The sequence below is a fragment of the Staurois parvus genome, unplaced genomic scaffold (assembly GCF_062004578.1).
Source record: "Staurois parvus isolate SC_StPar_1 unplaced genomic scaffold, SC_StPar_1.0 ptg000299l, whole genome shotgun sequence".
NCBI lineage: Eukaryota > Metazoa > Chordata > Amphibia > Anura > Ranidae > Staurois > Staurois parvus.
In genome coordinates, this window is record NW_028318095.1 from 944,684 (window position 1) to 968,091 (window position 23,408).

Genomic DNA, 23,408 nt, shown 5'->3' on the forward strand with positions numbered 1-23,408 from the left:
GTGAGGAGGGAGTTGCAGTAATCGAGTCGTGATATGATGAGGGAGTGGATGAGCTGCTTAGTGGTTTAATTACTTTAAGTAAGTTTAATATTTCCATAACTCCCTCCAGAGCCAGCCAACTGCTAGCATCAAACCTGAGAACTATTGAGAGAAGTAGTGAGGCATGGTATTGTGATGTTTTCAGGAAGCTATGTACAGCATTCTGCCAGCCCTTCCCATCAGCCATGATCTGACTGCATTGCATAGAGAAACACAAAGACCCAGTGATGACTTTTATTTTAAAATGTGGTTATCATGTTGATGATATGAGAAAAAAGGATCCAGGGAAAGTGAAATATAATCAGATCAAACTTCTGCCTTTAAATGTTTCATAATGACAGAAAGAAAACTGTTACAAATTGTAATGAGCACACCTGGCAAAGAATTAAATCTGGAGATAATTTGAGCGCCTATTATCTATAATAATCAGTACAAACTACAGGACAAAAAATATATACAATCTGATATTTAAAATTAAATGTATAGTGGTGAATTCTGCTTTGCTTTATTAAACAATTAAATGTTTGTCTTTCACTTTTTCAAGCTTTGCATGTGAATATTTTGTATTATTCTGCCCAGCCAGTTGGTGGCACTTTAATCTTCTTTTTAAATGGTTTCCTCAGCTTCTTTGTTGTATAAAGCCTGTTGTTTACGAAGCTCAACAGCTCAGGCTTCACATACAAGTGAAAATGTCAAGCAGGAACTCAACTCTTATTAGGTATTTTTGTCTGAGGTTTAAGTGAAAGAGAGCCTTTAAAAAAAAAAAAGTACTTAAGCTGTGCTCTCTTTCACTAAATGATAGTGCCTGGGAATCTTATGTCATGAATTACTGTGATGTCCTGGTCATGAAGGGGGTAAAACCTTCCAGGACTGAAAGAGTTTTGCTCACCCATATTTCCAGTGTGGGCATCATGCACGACTAGTCAACTGTATGTCACTAGTTTTCATAATTACCTGTCAGTCATCTATGTTGCTCAGAATGAATATCTGAGTCAGCTCAGATATATATGTTTGAAATAATTGCTTGTCAATTACGCCCACGCTGTGGTTCTCCTCACTATACACAGGGATGAGATGTCTGCTGGAAAGAAACTCACCTTCCATGAAGCAAAAATAAGGCAAAACTATATCCAGAATATACAATAAATCAACATTTAAGTATTACCTGAACAAAACTCTGCCACCCTGCCCATTCAGTGTCCCAAGCAAGGGCGGACTGACAACTCATGGGGCCCCCGGGTAATAGGGGATCATGGGGCCCCTGTGTCCTTGCCCAAACTCAAAAAAGCCTATGAAAAAGGTACCGGGGCATCTTATGGGGTCCCTACTGACCCCGGGCCCTCGGGCAGTGCCCGAGTTTCCAAATGGTCAGTCCGCCCCTGGTCCCAAGACAGTGTGCTTGTAAAGCCTATCCCTGACTATACTCATCTCTTGAGTGCTGCTCCACTGCTCCTTCTTCTGTGCCCAACACTAAAAAATACCTGGGAATGAGGGACACATGATGTTCTCCTAAGATGCAGGTATCCTGGACTAGATTTCTATTCCTGGTCTAGTAGGCTAGACTGCCACTGACCAGAGCATTATTCAATGCTAAAGAAATTTGTAGCAAAGTGCCTATTTACTCACCATGCTCAGATGCAGGTGCAGGCCACTTTAATTCTATTTACCACAACTCCCTGGGTTCCTGGACACACCCAGAAGGTATAAATTCCTCAGATGCCCCCCCTCAGTAGCTCAGAGTAGAGACACCTGATATGGCAAAGGAAGCTGGGCAAATGATCTGCAGCCAGGCCCACCTCTACCAGAACCAGCATCTGGGCATGGATGATGTACTGTTTTTCCTGAAGTAGTGATTCTCAATTAGTCTATGTTATTGAGATTTATAGAGACTATGCTATGCAGCCACATGTTACCCTGATGGAGTCAAAGAGGCATTGCTGTGAAGAGTCCATGTTTGTGCAGCTTTCATAATCAGATTCTGATTATATGTATGCATGTTGTCTGATATTCTGAATCTGTTTTGTACTATTGGTTTTAACTTTGAACCTATGTGATAAACCTAAAGTTACAGTTCCTCTCTGTATGGTCATTTGGTCAATTATCTATTCTGTTAAAAATCTACTTCAGGATACCTGTTCTCAGACCAGCTTTCATCCAACCCACATCTGCACAAGTCCTGAAAGATCAATTAAGCCCCCAAAAGACATTGGGGATGAGCTGAATGTACCTGGCTTCCGTTTGAGATGGGTTCAGCGAACTTTACTTTTGGATGTAGAATTTAAACCCTGTTGAAGTCAATTGGAAGTGGATGTTAAAAACTAGTAATGGCCATTTCCTTGGCTAATATTAAGGGGATTGTTACACAAATGTATGGGGACTGGGCACTGACCTGGGTGACACATAACAAAGCAAAAATAAAAATTCTGTTTTAATAATGCTTACAGCGAAACATTCAAAATGCAGAATGTATTTAAATAACATGCCTGGTGGATTCCATAACCTACCTGTGAAGTGGCACATCTGCTCTACAGCAAAATTGACACATATACAAAGAAAAAAATTTAATTGTAGGTAAATGACAGCTCTCAGCCACTTACTTCTGTTAGTAAACAGAGATGCTGAGGATTACCTTGAGCTATACTAGACCCTTATACTGTGTGAGGGTCTGGTATTGATGTTTATAGTGGACCCCACAGATAAAAAACAATGACATGGGGTTCCCCCTAGAAATCCATACCAGACCCTTATCCTTGATGAGAGTCTGGTATGGATTTTAAGGTGAATGCCACATAAAAAACAAGAAAAATAAACGCAAGAGGTCCCCCTCAAAAATCCATCCCAGACGCTTGCCCAAGAACACAGCCTGACAGGTCAAGAGCATGCAGCCCCCTCCTGAACTATATCAGACCATATGCCCTCAGCTCCCATGTTGATGAGGACAAGGACCTCTTCCCCACAAATCTGGCCCAGTGCATGTAGGGGTCTGTGTGTGTGTGTGTGGGGGGGGGGGCTATCAGAATTTGAAAGCCCTCTAAAAATAAGGGAGCCCCATGATACCACTTCCCTACCTTATCAAGTGTGGGGTATATCTACTCATCGCCAAAAACAACTGTCAATAGTAAATAAAGACACACTTTTAAAATCCTTAAAAAAAATGTCTCACAAAGTAAATCCATCAATCACATCATCCCATGATGCAGATCCTCATTGATCATGGCGAATAATGCATGCAGACTCACCAAGAGAAAAAAAAAACCTGCTGACTGATGGACATGTCAGATCCTGAGAACTGCTTGTGCTGAATGAAATCTTCCCAATATGTCTTGTCATCTGCAATGTAAACAAAGGGGCAAGGTAGGTATACTGGTGGTGTCATTACCAAATATGGCCATGGTCATGTGGCCATGTTTTTTCAGTAATGTCATCATTATTGCTGCCCTTTTTTTTTACATGGCTAGGGATTCCTGAAATACAAATGAATGGGGTTGAGTGATGTCCATATTTGCTAAGGACGTGGTGGGTACCAGCATACATAGTAGCGGTAGAAATGCTGCTACTAGACATGATGTTTGGCTCCCATAAAAGTCCAGCATTCAAAGAAATGCCCAAACCTGAGTTTGGTTCAAAGTTTGAGCTCATCCCTACTTATGACAAATAATAACTGAATTTGACACTTAGGCATGCATATGACGCTCTCTTCAGCTTCCAGACTTACTATCAGCAGTCTGTAGACCTCTTCTTTGAATCCATTGGATCTTAGATAGCAACCTCTTAACCAAACAGATCTAAATACCTAGTAAAATCTTGATTCAAAATCCAACAACATATTTTCATTTAATACCATTAAAATTAGTAAACCATGCATTCCAAAGTTGATCAGTTCATTGCTGGCCACAGGTGCATCAATTCTGCTTCAATTTTTTTTATTCAACTGTAATTATTAAGATTAATTTTTAATATTTAGAACTTGTTTTTTCTTCTTTTATCCAAATTATGATTAAAATCATTGAGAAAATTACAATTGCTTCTTTGTAAATTGTATTCATTAAATTGTTTTATATACAATAAAAGATATATTAAAAATATTTCAGTTATATCACTCACTCAAAAACTTTCTAACCTGTGTGATCATTTCTAATTTAATTGAACCTCTAAAAAATGATTGTAAATGACTGAAAAATACACACATATGGTTCAATGTTTCACATATCTGATCTAAATATCTAACTAAACAAATTATTAAATATTAGTCTGTATGACTCTGTAATCTGTATATGCTTTATTTGAAGCAAATTAAAGTATAGAAATCCCTCATATTCCTTACATTTATGCTACTGTTGCCAAGCAGAATCAGCTGTGACACGTTTTAAGTACATTTCCAAAGTTTGTATAGAATCTGCTTGTAGTTGGAGCATCCAACACTAATCTGGGAATAGATCAGAGTGGCATGAATGCAAAATGGCTGCTCCAGAGTCAGTTTATATCTAAAATGTAAACTGCTGCATGTTCAACACACTTTACTTGCAAACAAATTCTCATTATTAGGTATTAATAATTGTTATACCTGCTTTCTGAAAGCTTTCAGCTAAGTCACCCAAAGAATCATTTAAATGCATCACATTATTTAGCAGGTAGGCAACAGGTCCAATCATATTAACCTTCTAACTGGAGAAATGATTCTAAAATAGGTTAAAAACTGTCTCCTTTCACTTTGCATTAAAGTAGTATGTGCAGTGCTCAGCTTTTCTGCATTCTGAACTCTCCACCATAAAAGTTTTAAGAGATAAGAAGCATTTTCTATTTCAGGGTCACCATTAGCCTGAATAATACATAAACATGGCGAGAGATTTGAAGTTCTTCTTAGATCACAGCGTATCTCCAATTAAATTATAGATCATTATCACAGCTGCCAAGCTTGATGTGGGACTTCATCCTCATATCTTACTAAATGTTCTTTGTATCTGTCGTGTTCAATTCCTTTAACAACATCATCTGTTTAAAAAAAAAAAAAAAAAAAGGTTATGTGCCAATAGATCAAAAAAAGAGTATGATGTGTTATCAGAGCATGTGAAAGGTGACTGTATGCTACAATCAAAGGAGTAACAATGTTTGTGTTCTCCAAATAATTTTTTTAAGAGTATAATTCATTCCACACTTCACTAAAAGATCTAAAAAGCTGTCAGGTGGTTTAAAGTGTCAGTTCACCTTTTAAGAAAAAAATGAAAAGATGAACTAACACCCTACCCTATCCCCCTTTTCCCTCGTTCCCCACTGTACTTACCTCCATCGGTGATGAGCTGTCAGTACCTATGCAGCCAGTGTAGTAGTCTGGAGATTTGAAATCTTGTTCTTATTCTTACTGTACTTCAGGATGGATCAGAGTGATTCTGATTGGTCAAAGTGGTTATGTGCCAGCACTAATCAACCAGAATTGCTCTGAGAAGGAAAGCATGGATTTTAAACCCCCTGGCTACACTGGCAACTCATCACCTACAGACGTAAGCACAGCAGGTACTGGGAGAGAAGGAGGGAGGGTGTAGGGTGTTAGTTCATTTTTTCATTTTTTTTTTCTATAAGAGTGAACTAACCCTTTAACTCTTCAGCCTCTACCAAAAATATAAAAATCAGTTTCGGGTGAACTGAACCTAGCCAAGCCACCAGAATAACGCCATTGCTCAGTATCAACAGCCAGTATTGTTTTAACTGCATCAGGATAGGCTGTGAATTAGTGGAATTTGTGTGGCTAAATGAAACTCTGGTTAGAAATGAGCATGCTGGATGAAATTTATCAAGTAAGTTGTCAAGTGACTTCTATCTATCTACAGAAAATCAAGAGGCTTCTTATCTAAAAGATTTGTTTTGAGTTTTGCCTAAGTTTAAAATCATTTCACTTCAGGATTTCTTAACTGAAATATCTGAGTGGGTTCAGAAACAAGCAATCTATAACCATGTTCAGACTACTAATGCTAATAGGCATTTTAAAAGCAGTGAATGACATCCACCAAAGAAGTAAAAAGTCCCATTCACTAGTACTGTGGGAAGTAATAAGTAAGAATGTTCAAGATGAAGAGAAAGTGAGTGATAGCAGTAGAGACTTGTAGACTGGCTTTCGTGGCACACAGCAGCTGATCCAAAGATTCCAAGATGACCTTCAACTGTATTCTCTTATTGTCAATTACCTGACAATCATCTTCACAGTCACAGAGATCGTGGGAGGCCACTTGACCCTAACAATATGACATTGAGCCAAGGCACTGTTTGATCTTCCTCATCAGAGCATGCAGCTACTCTTCCCAACCCCAGTATTCATTGTCATAATCTTCTGTGCACTTCAATGTCAGCTCTGCTGTGGCATAAAATCTTATCCTGCAGCAAGCTTTGATTTCGGAAGAGGAAGCAGGGCTGTTTGAAGACTCCCAAGACAACCACTCTTCTGAAATTTATACTCCAGAGGAGGATAAATTAAAACTGGAGAGCCAGATTTTCTTCATTCCTCAGGGTGTTGCAGCTGATGGCTGGTAGTAGTGTTGGAGAAGTTTGAGTAAAAAATACAAACCCAACCTGGACAAACAAGTTCCATCTAATGAAAGGAAATCAGAGTCAGATTGTGATGAAGGTGACATAGACAAGAACAGGTTGAAAGATACCTTGTAAATGCATCATGAAAAATTAGGTGCTGGAGTGGCATTTAGAATGAGGGGACAACATTGGAAAATGAGGATTATGATAATACATCAAATCCAGAGGATGCAAATCTCATGAATTGCTAGTGGAGCAACTTTTTTTTATTTGTTCACTAGAAGTGTACCTAAAGTAATGGTAAAGTAAAGAACATAAGAGTGTACTAGACCTAGGGTCTTTCCTGGACAAAGGACTGCTAGCAAGTTGTGGTGCCTGCTGTAACCCAGTTATGTCATTTTGTTATGTTTCCTCCAATGCTTTAATCAGGTGACATCATTATGAGAAAATCATTCCCAGTTTTGTAGTGTATGTCTTCATCTGTATTACACCGGGGTATCGCAGTATGGCTTCTGATAACTGGCACCAGCTGCCGATGCTCACAAGAGGCAGAGTAACATCTTGAAGTCACATCAAACCTGTGTGAATGCTGACTCTGTCTTCTCGTAAATTGTTCCCTGTGGAAGCAGCTCAGTGTGAGTCATAAACACAGATAATCTGTTCAGCCAGTACTATGGGAAGATGCACAGTTGAAGGTACAGCAGATTTATTTTCAAACTGCTGTATATGTGAATGAACAGTCAATGCTTTACCCTGTATGAACAGTCAGTGATAAACTTAGCCATCCCTTTGCAGTTTTTTTTTTGCTTTATTTTTGGCTCAGTCACACTTATTCCCAAGCCATGGTTCACCTGTGTATGAGTAGTCTGCATAAAAGAAAGATGCATCATTTAGTTTCTTAGTGACAATGTATCTAGAAGCATGTGGACAGCCCTTTAACTCTTCATCAATTACCCAGCTATACAATGTAGGTGTTTGTCTAGCGGTCAGTGACAGTACAATTATAGAGGTGAATGAACTCAAATGGAAAGTTTACTTTTTGTTGAACTAAATTTAAGCAACCTGTTCTTTCTGCACACAGGATATTTTTTTCTGCATGATGAGTGATCTGTATAAAGTACAAGAGTATTTTTGGACAGTTACAGGTAAAAAAAATCTCATATGTATAATTTCTCATTCTGGATTAGGTATTCCCAGAACACCCAGGGATACAATATGTAAGCAGGAGTTAGTACCCTTTTAGGGAAACCTCTTCCCATGAGTGTATACTTTGGGTGGGACTAGCACTACATTATAATCTGGGGCTAGAAGAGCTAGAGGCTAAGGCTGATGAGAAGGGATAATTTACATGACACCAACATGTAGGATACAGCTCATGGGGGATGTGCAGTTGGAGTAGGCCCAGTATAGGCTTCCCTTAGGACTATCCATTCAAGGGGACCTGCGTATGAGGAACATGTAAGTACTGGAAGGCATCGTATTATATTTGAGATTATACTGCCCTGTTACAACTTTTGACTGGTGAAAGAAGGAGAAAGTCTGCTTATGTGGGGGAAAAAACTGTGCACTTTGTTCTGATACAGTAAAACACTGGAAAGGGTGATTGTGTGGACATTTTTTTATTTTGTGAGGTGGGCCTCAGGCCGGGATCATGTGAGCAAGCAAGATGGTGGAGTTCATCTATAATTCTGGTGTTAAACCCCATCACGTTCCTGTTGTAGGAAGATGGTGGAAGGTGCCCTTCACCAGCATGACTGTTGCTGGTGGTGAATCATTGCTTACAAATATGTCATCAGCACAACCACATCTGTATTACATTGCTTTCAAATATGTCATCAACACAACCACATCTGTATTACATCGCTTGCAAATATGTCATCAGCACAACCACAAACTTCTCGTGAAGTGCAAAGTGATGAAAATATTCTGATTAACTCCAAACACACCAATCTCTCAGTGACACCATAGCATGGGAGATTCTGTTGGATTTAATTAACAATAGGTTTAAAAGCAAATACCTTTGACATGTCTCCATAGATAAAATAGTAGTTTGGAGCTTGCAGCGGCCTGAACATTGGATATGATGTTTATAGTGGACTGTGTTTGCCTATTAATCTGCATTTCACATTTGCAGCCAAATTGGAATATGTTAAATGTTATGTACCTATATTAGGTCAATAATGTTATGAGCATCACCACCCCTTTGTGTACATCAGCTGGAATCTCCCACCCACAGCTCATTGGCCCAGCAATGACAGCTAACTCTTGGGTTCCAAAGAACTTGGGTTCAGACCTAACCCAAGCCCACACTTACGCCATCACTAGTAATACGTATGAGGAAAAGAGGAGATTTTTGTAGATCGAATCAGGAAAGTAGCTCAGGGTGACACCACTGCTACTCCATAGATACAGTACAGTGAGAGAGCGTTGTCACCCTTGGGCAGAATGTGTGTTACTGGCTGGAACACATGGTGAAAATAAGGAAAAAAAAACATAAAAGATAACTAATGCAGCCACCACATCTAAGGATTTGCAAGCTTCCAAATATTACATGGTTACATAGTTGGTAAGATTAAATAAAGACAAGTGTGTGTGCTCATGTGTATGTGTTTACATCACTGCCATTTCCATTTCTAAAACACATCTAAAAGGTTTTGAATTTATCTACGTTCTCCACTGACATCACCAACTGTGGGAGGGAATTACACATCCTTACTGCTCTAACGGTAAAAAACCCATTTACACAGCTTAAGATTGAACATCCTCTTTTCCAACTTCTTAGTGTGGGCACATGTCTTCTTTAGAGACTTTCTTTTAAATAGTTTAATCGCAAGGATACATTGACCATTCAATAAATTGTATATTGTGATCATACCCTCTTAGATGCCTCTCCCTTCTCCAGGGAGAATATGTTTGAAGTCATTCCTCATAACTGTGGTCCTCCAGTCCCCTTATTAGCTTTGCTGTGCTTCTCTAGACTCTCTCCAGTTCGAGCACATCCTTCCTGAGGATTGGTAATCAGAACAGTATGTTCATAATGTGGCCAACTAGAGTAAAGTGGGAGACTTATAATTTTATCTTGTGAGTAAATACCCTTTTTACTGAATGCTACTAGTCTCCTGGCCTTGCTTGCTGCATCTTGGCACTGCAAGCTATTGCTGAGTCTGTCATCTACCAGGACCCCCTGATCCTTTTGCATCTTCAATTCAACTAGAAGTTCTCCCCCCTAGGGTGTCAAACTGCAGCCTTCCAGCTGTTGAGAAACTACAAGTCCCATCTTACCTCTGCCTGTGGGAGTCATGTTTTCAGCTGTCAGTCCTGCAATGCCTCATGGGATTTGTAGTTCTCTAACAGCTGGAGGGCCACAGTTTGACACCCCTGTGAGTAACTTGCATTCATATTATTAGCTCCCAAGTGCATTACTTAACATTTTTCTACATTAATCTTCCTCTGTCATCTTTTTATAAAGTTGATATATGCTGTTGTGAAGTTATTGCCCTGCTTGGCATTGTATCATCAGCAAACACTGAGATTGAACTAATTATTCCAACCTCTATTACATTTTATATATTACATTTTTCTTCTTGGGTTTAGTTACACTTTAGATAATTCTCTACTGAGTGTTGTTTTACTTTAAGAACACACACTGTATGCAAAAAGCAATAATTATTTAATGTCTTTTTTTAGTTTGAGCTTTGTGACTTCCTTACATTTTTCATTACGATTTAGGACCAAACTTCTCATTTTTTATTTATTTTTGTTAGCTACAGGAACGGCTTTTAAATTTATGACCCATTTTCAAATTATGCTTTGTATAAAATTGTTCTGCACTTGACCAGTTTTATGACAAATATAGTTAACAAAACAATCAACATTTACTGGAGTACGTTTACATTTTGGAAGTATTCAGGTTATTTGGAAATATCTTAGGAGAGTCTTACAGTCAGACTTTTAAGAAAACCTGTACTGAGAGCAAAATGCAGGACGCCATTCCTGGCTTTGCCTGAACATTTCACTAGTTGCCTGGTTGGCATTGTGATCCAAATTTTTCAATACTTTCTAAGTCATTGACCAGGAGCAAGAATGCAGAGTTCTGGCTTTACCTGCTGTATGCTTGTTCCAGAAGCCAGCCAGACAATAGGCATTTTTAGGAGAAACATACTCCTCTTAACCTTTGTTTTCCCCTATCAATGACTTTAGTCAGATGCAGACCAAGAATGTGCTAGGCAAGTTAAAGTGATGCTAAATACACCCTGTTTAATTTACATTGTCCGTTCTCTTTCTATATATGGATGATGGCACTGCAATTATTTTTATTTAAAAAGCCATCTAAGTACCTTTTTTTCTAATCGATATACAGCTGGAACGTGACTCAGCTCTTTACCAGCCTGTCTGCAGGGAACCATAAGCAGGAGGTGCTTCTAGTTCTTTTCTGCTGGTCACATGTCCAAAATAAAAAAAAGCCTTTGGGATACAGAGTAAAAATAATTAAATAAAATCTTTATTATTTTATGGCAGTAAGTAATGACTGGTGGATTTCTGCCAGTCACAGGCTGTGTCACTCCCCTCCAGCCTGTGTCTTAGAATAACAGAGAGGTGAAGCCTCCATCGATCAAAATGTAACATCTCACCCTCATTGTGTTTAGCTGGTTAGAGGGTATGGAGGAAGTGGGAGGGAGTGGACTGTCATTTGTGACTTTAGTCACATGGGCTGCTCATATGTGACAGGGAGGAATTGCTCAGCATAGAAACACACTGAAAACTGAGCATGTACAGTAGCTGTCAAAACTGCTCTGAAAAATCCCCAGCTGCACTGGGGACATGGACAGAAGGGGGAGACAGAAAAGCAGGATCAGGCAGGTTTTCTAAAAAATACAGAAAATGAATCCCATACTGACAGTATTAATTGATAGCTTTTTATGATGTGGCATTAATGACACTTAAAGTTCACAGAGCTTGTCCTTTATGCTCAACAGTTTCATCAGCTGGGACGTATAGCCAGTTTCACAGTTTCTTTAAGTATGTAGAAAACACTGAGAGACTCTCCTCATTCAATGATAAATGTAAGGCCCCATGCACAAGGGCCATCAACCCTGTACAGCATAAGATCCTCGCATTTTCGGGCACCTGGAAGTCACAGGTCCAGCATACAGCCTGCTGCAAGTAGCCTATCAAAGTCTATAACAGGCTGAGATATGTGGAGACTATATGCTGTTACACGTGGTACCCACATTTAGAGCCATGTGCTCTCTGGGACGTTTGCCCTAAACACAGAAATTCTGTTTTTGGAGTGAAATTATGCTTTGATTTTTTAAAGGAGCTTTATTGTGCATTGTACCAATAACTTACTTTTTGTGCAAATGGGACAAATTTCAGAACAGAATTTGAACTTTATATTAAGAATATTACTGGTTTTAAAGTTGTCACTGGTCAGAATGGAAACCTTTTTTTTTTCTTTTGCCTTTTTACCAAATAACAAAGTAAATTTAAATTCCAGGCAAACAGTTAAATACAACATTGAAATACATATATGTAAACAGTTTTATCTGCCAAAGGATTTGTAATTCTTTCCAACCAATTTTGTGATTTATACACCTCTACCAGAGAGAACAGCCAGAAAGGTGACACTACTTTCTCTATTACTGTTAAGAAATAAAGTGATATCACCTCTCCACCCACAGGGTGCTGATTTGACAATGAAAGAGAAACACAGCAGTGACCAAGGGTGGCAGCCAGCAAGAATCAGTAAATCTTTGCCAGCAGTTCGAAATGCTGTCGATGCTGTGTAAGACCAAAAGCAGCTGTCATATTTGTACTCATCTGAGTGGTTACATGAATAGAGCCTCCGACTGACTGGACATATCCAGTGTTTATCCAGGGTTGGCATTTTTGCTGAGTTTTGGATGCACACAGACTGGCTGCAGCTAACAGGCCAGGTTGCATGCATCTATAGAGCAGAGTGTTGATGCCTCCAGAAGCAGCTTTTAGCCACCTCTGAAGGCAGCAAAATATTCACATTAATGCAGCCAAGTAAAAGTAAAAGTAACTGCTTACTGGCAATCACTTGATATAGTAACTGAAATTATGGTTATCATAATGCTGAATTTTTTGTATATGCACAGCAATGTATGCTTTGCGCACCACTCCCATTGCTATGGGAATGCCCACTGGAGAATTTTAGGAATATATATACACATACACATATATATACATATACACATATATACACATATATACATACACATATATATACTGTGGGGTTAGCTCAGGTGGGGGATCTCCTTCCCTGGGACAAAGGTAGACCGCACAGCAGGCTTTTGTCAAAATCTGACTGGTTGTCAGCTTTATTTAAAAGGTTTGCAGAAAAATAAACAAAACATGAAAATAAATCCTTGCCATCCAGGCACTAACTAAACAAAAGGCTTTTCCTCTCTCAGAGGTGAAGGGCTTCTCCCTGTCACCAAAATAAAACAAAAAGCAAACCTTTTCTCGTAGGTATAGTCCATACACACAGCTCTCTCAGAACACCTCTCTGAGTCCCAGGCCACGAGCAACTCCTTGCTCCAGCCCTGCCCTTTTTATACCACCTGTTGGTGGAGATCAGTGGAGTCCAAACTCTGGTCCGGAACCACCTGCTTAACTGTGGCCCCGAAAACCCGGAGTGGACTCCACCTAAACGGTCAGGTATGAGCATATGCGAGGTGACACATAGGCCCTGATTCACTAAGATGTGAGTGTAATAGCAGAGACTGACCATTCAGGCAGACTCCGGTCAATCAATCAGTCGTCTGACCAGCGTCTAGCAAGCTCATTGACGAGCGTCTATTGACTACTTTGCTATCACTGGCACATTTTTAGGTGCAATACCGGATATGTTCGCTAGATGGTGCACAAGCGCGGGCTTTATTGACATTGGCGTTCTTATGATGGCAAAAGAATTCTTAGAATGTAATAAATAGTATACCTGTATTAGAATTTTCTATTTTCTTCTATTTCTTTTCTTGCTGTGTCTCCAAAATGATCAGGAAACTAATGCATTTACTAATGAATGTCATACATTCTGTACTCAAATGTTAAACATTTTCACACTTATATCTCAAATAATTTATATACTTCTAATTTCCCAATATAATTATATATCTTCATTCTCTTTAATCACGTAACTATTCTATGGTAAAGACAAGTGCAGCGCTATAAATGCATGTGATCAATAATGAACGCATGTAAAAACCAAAAAGTGCAAAGAATTGCAACAATGATGTAATATTGTAAATGGTGCTAAAATAAGTTCATAGAATCATTCCTGAATAATGGAATGTCCTTCGTGTGAGAGTACCAACTCAGAGAGTGCCTATGAATGGCATGTGTGGTCTCTCCGTGACGGACAGTAGTGCATGAACTTGTGAAAGGTAAACCACCCTTGGGACTGGTCTACACTCACCAGAACAAAAGTATTAATGTGCATGGGTTATACACATCACACATCTGGGGGTGCAGCGGTATGCTGGCAGTTATGGGTTAGTCATCCAGCTCCATCCATCCATCCATCCATCAGGGTGGGTGCCCAAATGGTCCTGGGGAGGAATTAGCTCAGCCACAGGAGCCAGAAAGGTGCTCAATAGTGTAGTACACTGTCACAGGGGTGGATGACCTTTCACGAGTTCATGCACTACTGTTCGTGGTTATATTTATCTTGTGTAATACCATTTTACTAGTCTATATCAGCGACCAGCTCGCTCTATCATTTTTAAACAATGTAACTATTCTACATTATAGCTCAAACTGTGTCTCCCACAGTGGTTTAGTGGTTAGAGCTCAGAACTTACAGCACTTGGGTCATGGGTTCTAATCCCAGTCATGGCTACATCCTAAAAAATGGAGATCAATTTTCTGGGTTGTGTCAGTGCCAGGAATATTGATCAAACAATTATGATTTTGCCTAATGACTAGAAAGTGGATGAATGTACTCTTCTGCCAATTAGGAAATGTGCAAGTTTCATGTCGTGTATATTTCATTGTAACATTTTTCTCTTTTAAATCTGTCTCCTTATACAACTTGACCCCCTCCCCCACCCCATCATCACCTGTCCCATATGCAAATCTATGGATCACCGCCCCACTCTTTAACTATCTATTTACTGATCAAGTGAATGTGTCTCATTTTCTATCAGCTACAGCTCAGATCTCACATTATTATACAATTGCTGATTGTATCTCACCACTAGTCTGATTGAATTCACAATTCCTGGTCAGTCCCGTTCCCTGACCTCTAATAACCTTTAGGGCCAGTTCACACTACATGTGTTTCAGTTGCTTTTTCGGCATCACAAACGCACAGAAAGAAGGTTATATGGTTGTCAATGTCATAGTTCACATCAGCGCTTGCATTTTCAGTGCATTGCAGGTGCTGTAAACAAAGTTGACCACGCTGCATTGTTTCTGCACAGAACTGTACTGGAACACATTGAAACGTCCTTGAATGTACTAAAACGCACATGTCCCTAACTACATTGAATACAAAGAAAATAGAAAAAAATAAGTGGAAGGGATATAAAAATGCAATGTAAACATGTCCAAAACGCATTAAAAATGTACTGGAACACACTAAACATGCATGCCAAAAGGGCATGAAAAAAACCCATCAGGAACACATCTAGACTGTTTCTATAGTGTGAACCAGCCCTTAGGACTTGTTCACACCATTGGTGGTGCAGAAACGCATGCAAGAACACACATTTTCCAGCACAGCAGAGAAATGCAATGCCCTATGTAGATGTGCGCAGGTACCATGATGAAAACGTTGTTGCACCTACACACGTCTATTAAAAACAGCCCCATTCACAGCCACAAATACGCATGGCACCACACTACTGTGCGGTTAGGTGCGACACACTTGGAAAATAACATAAAAATAAGCCAACATGGCTAAAACATATCTTGAAAATATGGGGACTCTGATATCCGGCGACAGTCCGTTCACGAACGAGAAGCAATTCTGCACCCCTAAAACCAACATAGAGGAAAGGGATGGTCAAATTGCTGTGCTGCTTCCAAACCACCTCTGGCATGCCAGGGTCATTATGCAGGTCCTCGATGCCAGTTCTTGCCTGCGGCCACAAAATATCCACTGGCCACGAGTGAAGGTGAGTGGAGGACATGAAGGTGGATTTCTACCAGCTTCAACCGCAAGCAGTACCACTCCTGAAAAATGAGAGCAAATAATCATTGACACGTCATCATGACAGTCAATTCTCAGTGCAGGCTATCTAGAGTGTCTTTCCTTTTTAACCATTTCAAGAGTTCAAGGAAACATTCTTGGAGCATCTACTGTGTTTGGAAAGGCCAAAGGCCCCCCCCTCCCCCAGGCACACTAATGCTTATGCAGGCCATAGACGGGGAGAAAAACGGCCGATTTTTCTTTTAAAAAATGAAAAATTGGTTGTTCAAGCGGCCGACGTTACCAGCAATGGTAAACAAAAAAAAAAATCGGCCGATTTTCACCCCGTCTACAGCCGGCAAAAAGTGTCTCTGCAGAGAGCTCCACTATTTCTTTGACAGTTCCTTGACATTTACAGCGGTTGCAACAATGTATCTATTTGTATCCATTTAGGATACAGATGTTTTTATTCGGAAACAAATAGATACAATGTTGCAACCGCTGTAAATGTCAAGGAACTGTCAAAGAAATAGCGGAGCTCTCTGCAGGGACACTTTTTGCCATACTGGAATTCCTCTCATTTTTCATCCTTCTTCTTCTTCTTCATCATCATCATCCTCTTCTTCTTCTTCTTCATCATCATCCTCTTCTTCTTCTTCTTCTTCATCATCATCCTCTTCTTCTTTTTCATCATCATCCTCTTCTTCTTCTTCATCATCATCATCATCCTCTTCTTATCAGTAAAAAATCGGCCAATTTGCCCATCATTGCCGCAAAAAAATCGGCCGATCGGCAAATTCGGCCGTTTTTTTTTCCAACTTTACCGAAAAAAAAAATCTGCCAAAATACCGAAAAACGGCCGAACAAATAGCCCACTAACGATCCAAAAATCGGCCGATTTTATTTTTGGCCGAAAAATCGGCCAATTTTCGACCCATCTATGGCCTGCATAAGATATGGTGTGGCCCTAGGGTCAATGTGTGTTTAGAATACTTCCAAAATGCACATACAAAAACACTACATCCAAATGCATGTTGCATTTCTATAGCATGTTAAACAGAAGAAAAATGCACTTACATAATGTTAACATACGCAAGTAAAAGTAGACAAAATCCACATCCTTTTATTCTGGCTTCACATACATGCATTGTGGTCTAACACCGCACTCCTGGGCAAATCACATGCAATTTGTGTGCGTTGCAATTAGAGACAAACATTTTGCACACCTCAAATTGCACCGCATCCAGGCCAAAAATGTGCAGGACCCTTTTTCAGGGTATGCACATGTATTGTACTGTCCAAGGCATTGCACACTAACGCATTGCACACTAAAAATGTCAAATGCGTTAGTGTGTACAGTGCATGAGTGTAAAATGCTTTAGTGTGTACAGTGCATGAGTGTAAAATGCTTTAGTGTGTACAGTGCATGAGTGTAAAATGCTTTAGTGCACACTGCAGTGTACAACGCATTGCACACTGTAATACACTGTAATACCGTGTACACCCACACATTGTAGACTGTAATGCACTGTACACTGTCATGCAGGATGGAGCAACGCATTGCACACTGTGATACCGTGTACACCCACACATTGTAGACTGTAATGCACTGTACACTGTCATGCAGGATGGAGCTACGCATTGCACACTGTGATACGCTGTCCACTGTCATGCAGAATCCAGCAACGCATTGCACACTGTAATACCATGTACACCAACACATTGTAGAATGTAATGCATTATACGCAGTATACATGTCCAGATATTCAAAGATTAGCCATGAAGGCCTAGCTGGTTACCTATTTGGCGACCGCAGATAGCCGAATAACGCTACACCACTGCATCCAGGCAGCTCTGGGAGGGTGTCATATGACATCCTGGCAGAACGCGCTCTCCGTGATTGCTGTGTCCTAAGGACACAGCTGATCACGTGATGTGGTAAAGGCCAATCACAGCGGCTTTTTACCATGTGATCAGCCATGTCCAATGACACGCTGGTCACCGGGAAATGCATTTGCCGGGTCTTGGCTGCACTTTCATCACGCTGTCAGAATGTGTGGAAAGTACTGCCGAGAACCAGCAGTTATCAAAGCAGGGGTCGGCCCCGATGATCAGTGTCCACCAGTGCCACCCAACAGTTCCGCCCACCTGTGGCCAGCAGTGCCACCCACCAGTGCTGCCTCATCAACGCACATCAGTGTTGCTAAATTACCAGTTTACCAAATGTTATAATATAAACAGACTTTTATTCATTATGAGCTATTTTGTGGTTTATCGAGCAAAAAGTAAAACACACAGCAGCAAGTCAATACCACCCAAAGAAAGCTCTATTTGTCTGAAAAAACTGATATAAATTTAAGATGGGTACAATGTGGCATGACCGCACAATTGTCATTCAAAGGGTAACAGTGCAGAAAGATGAAAATTGGCCAGGACAGGAAGGGGGTATGAGTACCCAGTAGGCAAGTGGTTAATATCATTGACCCATCAATACCCAGGAGCTAATGTACAGATAAGTAGCATGTGCACCAAGTGAGATTCTGCTAAGCCCCACCCACAAAATTGCAATTACCTGTCCCTCACATGTTATTAACATTTGCAATGGCCACAGTTACTGTACATATAAGGATCATCTCCTCAGTTGAGAACTGTGCTCTCGCCATGTCCAAATGCCAATAAGGTTATCAAAATTTTCAACCAACACAAAACCTCCAACCACTTGTCATCCACTTACACTCCCCACAACCACTTCCGGGTGCGCGCGCACGTGATGACGGACTTCCAGGATAGCCGTTCATGCGCCATGCGGACACCTGCTTGGTGCTTATTTGTTTGCAATCACGCATTTTTATGTGCGGCTATGATAGCTTTCGCAAATGTGCGTTTCTTATTGACTTGTTTTTTTTAACCTTGGCTAATATTTGTTGCCAAAGGCCAAAAATCAACAAAGTGTGAACTATTTTATTACTGTAAATCGAATTGTAGAAAACCTGTAGCTGGCTGCACAGTGAATGTGACATTCATTAGTACATAACAATATTGTGGTGCAAGTGGGTTTTTTTTTGGTTTTGAAAAAGCCAGTTTGCACCCACTTGCATATTCACGCTCTTACAAGCTACATTTGAGCAGATTATATAAGTATACAAAGTAACTATTAAGGTTGTTCATATATTGAACATAAAATAAACACAAAAACATCGGTCAAATATTTATTGATCAAATATATCGTCATTTATTTGGTCAGCAGGAACAAGTAGGTACAGTCAATATCTTGGTGAGTCACAAAAATAGGATTGATGTGGCAAAAATAAAACACTCGTGCTCATAAGAGCTTACAATCTAAAGATACTTCTAATGAACTGTGTGTGCTCAGGTTATAGCAGGAAACAAAGGGGAAGATGAATCAAGTAACATTTTCATGCACATAGGATTTACTTACACAATCACTTAGTATGAAGATCCATTCACAAAAAAAAAGTCTTCAGATCAAAATATCAAGAAAACAAAGCATGTGAAAAAAACCCCTCCCACCTCTACAAATCCCCTACACATACATTTGTCAGCAAGTTTGTCAGAAAAATGCATTGGAGTCTAAATAAGCAAGCAAAATTAAAACAAGGGCAGATTTTAAACAAAACGATTGACATGTGTGAGGCTTTCAATGCAAAGAGAAAAAACACAATCATTGTGCAATAACACACAAACACTTTACAAGGCCAAAAATATGCAAACATTTCCAGCCCACTTCCAAACACAGCCTGAGTGGTGTCTGGGGCAATTCAGCACAAAATCTCTTCTTCCCCCCAACCACTACAAGCAAGGACTTAGTCACAAACCACCCGGCCTAGTAACAGGCCAAATCACTCCCTACTGCACGTCTTTATATAAGCTAGGTTGTATTTGGAGCGTGCCAAACAAGGCCCCACACCCAATTAAGCCACACCCACCACTGACCTTAATTTGGTCAGTGAAAGTGTTTTCACCTGATGAATCCGCTTCCTACCTGCATTAACCCTTGGTATACAGGCCCCACAAATCAGAAAGAAATATACAGTGAAATGTACGTGTGCAGCATACAACAGAACATTGAGCAGGGATGTGAAAGGGAACCCCAATTGGAACCTTTATTGCTATTATGGTCACAATTCCCTCCAGATTCTCGCATGAGTTAAGACAGTCACATGACCACATCTTGTATGCAATACTGAAAATGACAAATCGATTTGACTAGTATGGTGAATTTCCCATCAATTGGTAAAACACTCCAGAAATCAAACATCACCAAACATTACACTCTGGGCAAAGCTGATTTACAAATCCTGCGACTTACAGTAAAGTTGACCATTTCAATGCAATTTTCAAGACATCTGACACAGATCTCTATGCAAATTGCCCCTAAAGTAGTACATGTACTACTATAGAAATCAGTGTTTGAAACGCACCCATGTGGTCGCTCTAATAGCAGACAATAGGGTGCGACTTTGCAGACGATTTACAACTTGCATGTTGTGCAAATCACATGCCAAGTCCCACTCAATGTGCACGCTATTGGAGCGTTCATATTGTTGTGGTTCAAACTTGGTAGGAGCCGCAAGTAATAATAGAGTAATGAATACACTACTTTTCATGCAATTTGCTGAGAGATCGGTGTCGATTGTCTTGCAAATTGCACTTGAAATCACCATGTACCCCGACTTTGAAATCATGCAACTTCTATGCAAGTCACATGATGTGACTGTGGTGTCAATAACACCACTTAGAAATCTGCTTTAATGTGACCGGGTAGCCCCCAGTAACATTGTTTGCGATTGCCATGCAATTGGCATTACAGGCGACTTGCAAATCGTAGACCAAGTCGCACCCTATTGGCCACTGTAGGCTCTGTTCACATCCAATTGGATTGTGAACTCGTGCAACTTCACTGTAAGTTGGGCAATTGCCGCATCGGATTAGATGTGACAGTGGTGTTAGCCCCCAGTAACATTGTGTGCAATTTGCCATGCAAAGAGCAAGCTGCTGGCCATGCCAATCGCATGACAAGTCGCATCCAGGGTGTGCAATTTCAGGTGCGATTTGTGAATTGACATGGTACCTGATATTGGATATAATGAATGTGAATGTGAGTGTATTAACGTACACCATTTGTTGCAGTGAGAGTTCAAAGGTATTTGAAGATTTTGGCCATTTATTAGCAATTTAACATCTAGACTCAAATAGAAATCGCAATGCTACACACAATTGAAAACACAACTAGTTAGTAATTCTCTAGAAAACACAGTAAAATTGGCAACTTAAACAGTAATTTTCAATTGCATATAGTGTGAGCAAAGCAGGAAAATCAACAAAGGAAATAAATCTTTGAAGGCGTGCGGTCTGCTTTGCATTTGGTGGAAAAATCCATACCAGTATTTGTGACAAGTTTGATGTGTGGATTCACCAACCAAGTCTTTTCTCTCTCGCTCACTCTTCTTTGTCTCACTGGCTCGCTCTTCTCTCTCGCTCACTCTTCTGTATGTCTCTCTTTATCACTCTTCAGTATGTTTTTCTCGCTCTTCTCTCTCTCTGTCAGCTCTTTGCTTGCCAAATCCTTCACAAAAGTGGGTTGAGTGTAAACCATCATTATCAAATCTATTAGTGCTCCAGGCTCTTATCTTACCCCATTGTATGACATTCACATAAGGTGCAGCTTTGAAGGTGTTTCAACAGACAAGGCCTCATTCTAATTCACATTTTAGGGATCACTTAGACAGAAAGCAAAGATGTTGCCAGAACATCTATTTGAAGACAGCCACACACGGAGATCATACTACTTCCTTGCCGTGGTTGGGATTCAAACCGACAACCCTAGAGCTGTGAGGCAGTAGTGCTAACCACTAATCCACGGAGCTACATTGCTAATCCAGCCTGTATTTCTGTGCTGTGAATCAATCCTAGGTCCCTGAGCAAGTTCAGTGTAACTACCAGATATCTCCAATGTGACACAAATGTTGTGCTATGTTGCCAATTCACATGTATGATGGTTCTATGTATCCCAATACAAAGGATTGCAATACTAATACAGGCGTACCTCGGTTTACCAATGCCTCAGGGAACGTCATATTTGGGGTACAAATGCCAAACCATTTCAGTTAATTGGTCTGTTTACAAATGTTTGAATAATTTGGTATGGGCATGTGGCCTGGTATGGTTCAGGAGGGGGGGAGGCGCTCGCTTGTCCCCCCCCCCTTTCCTGACCTGCTGGGCTGCATGCTCAGATAAGTATCTGTTATGGATTTTGGGGGGTACCCCATGCTGTTTTTTATTTAATTTCAGCGTGGAGTTACCCCTTAACATCCATACGAGACCCGAAGGGCTTAGTATGGATGGGAGGGGGGACCCCACGCCGGGTTTTTTACAAATTGTTTATAATTCCCTGCAATACTTTTACATCAACTGTTAGTGGGGAACTCCGCCGACAGCTGAAACATGAGCGCTGCATTGGTTTTCGCTACTAAAATGCTGCATGAGTTGATAACATAACTCATGCGGGATTGTAGGAGCGACAGCCATGTGTTAATGTTTCAACTGTCAGCGGGGTTCCCCACTGACAGCTGAATGTACAAAAAAAAAAAAAAAAAAAGCGTGGGGTCCCCCCTCCCATCCATACCAAGCCCTTCGGATCTGGTATGGATATTAAGGGGGAACTCCACGCTGAAATAAAAAAAAACAGCTTGGGGATCCCCCCAAAATCCATACCAGACCCTTATCCGAGCATGCAGCCCGGCAGGTCAGGAAAGGGGGGGGGACGAGCGAGCGCCCCCCCTCCTGAACTATACCAGGCCACCTGCCCTCAACATGGGGGGGTGCTTTGGGGAAGGGGGGCTCCCCCCCAAAGCACCTTGTCCCCATGTTAATGGGGACAAGGGCCTCTTCCGTTATTGGGATAATTGGTCAGCCATTTTTTGGGATTTTAGCATATTTTGTTTACCAGTAAAGTTGAAAATTTTTTGTTCCAAATTTACTGATAAAAAAAATGTGCCAAAATCCCGAAAAACAGCTGACCAATTAACCCACTAACGGCCCGAAAATCGTTCGATTTTTTTTTCGGCAGAAAAATCGGCCGATTTTAGACCCATCTATGGCCTGCTTTACATGGGTCTAAAATCTCAAATAGTAAAAGAGTTATAAACGAGCGCCCCTATAGGAAAATGAATAGCCGCTGAACATAAGGTAACCAAACACCCTAGAAAAACCAGTATATCATAAAAATGCAGCGCTATGAGTAAATGAGGAACTGATACATATATCAATACAGTAAGTAAAGAAATTAGTCCATGCAGCAGTTAATAATGTGACTTCAAGTGCTCTCCTTTAATTCGTATTATCCTGATATTCAGGCGTTGTGCGGAATGGTGCAGAAGAAATGTGCACTCACCAGAACGCACAGATAAATGAGCGTTTGTTAAACATAAGTTCCCCTCTGGAACGTTAGGAAAAGGTCTGTAAGGCGATAACCTCCCTTCAGGATTCCTGGGTGCTCCTGTTTGTTCCCTCAGTAGGTGGCTTGCGGACTTCTCCTTACAGCACGCCCCTTGTCCAGTAGATGGATGAGTGGCTGAAAATTGATGCTCCCCAGGGGAGTCAAGACAAGGACATACCGATAGTGTAGTAGGTGATATATAAAATTTATTAGCATACCAAGCTATTCGGTGGT

The 23,408-nt window shown here is 40.5% G+C and overlaps 1 protein-coding gene across 10 annotated transcripts in view; it reads left to right on the plus strand.

Moving 5' to 3' along the window:
* ROBO2 (roundabout guidance receptor 2) overlaps positions 1 to 23,408 on the plus strand; it is a 1,216,825-nt gene that overhangs the window by 64,618 nt on the left and 1,128,799 nt on the right. The window lies entirely within an intron of this gene.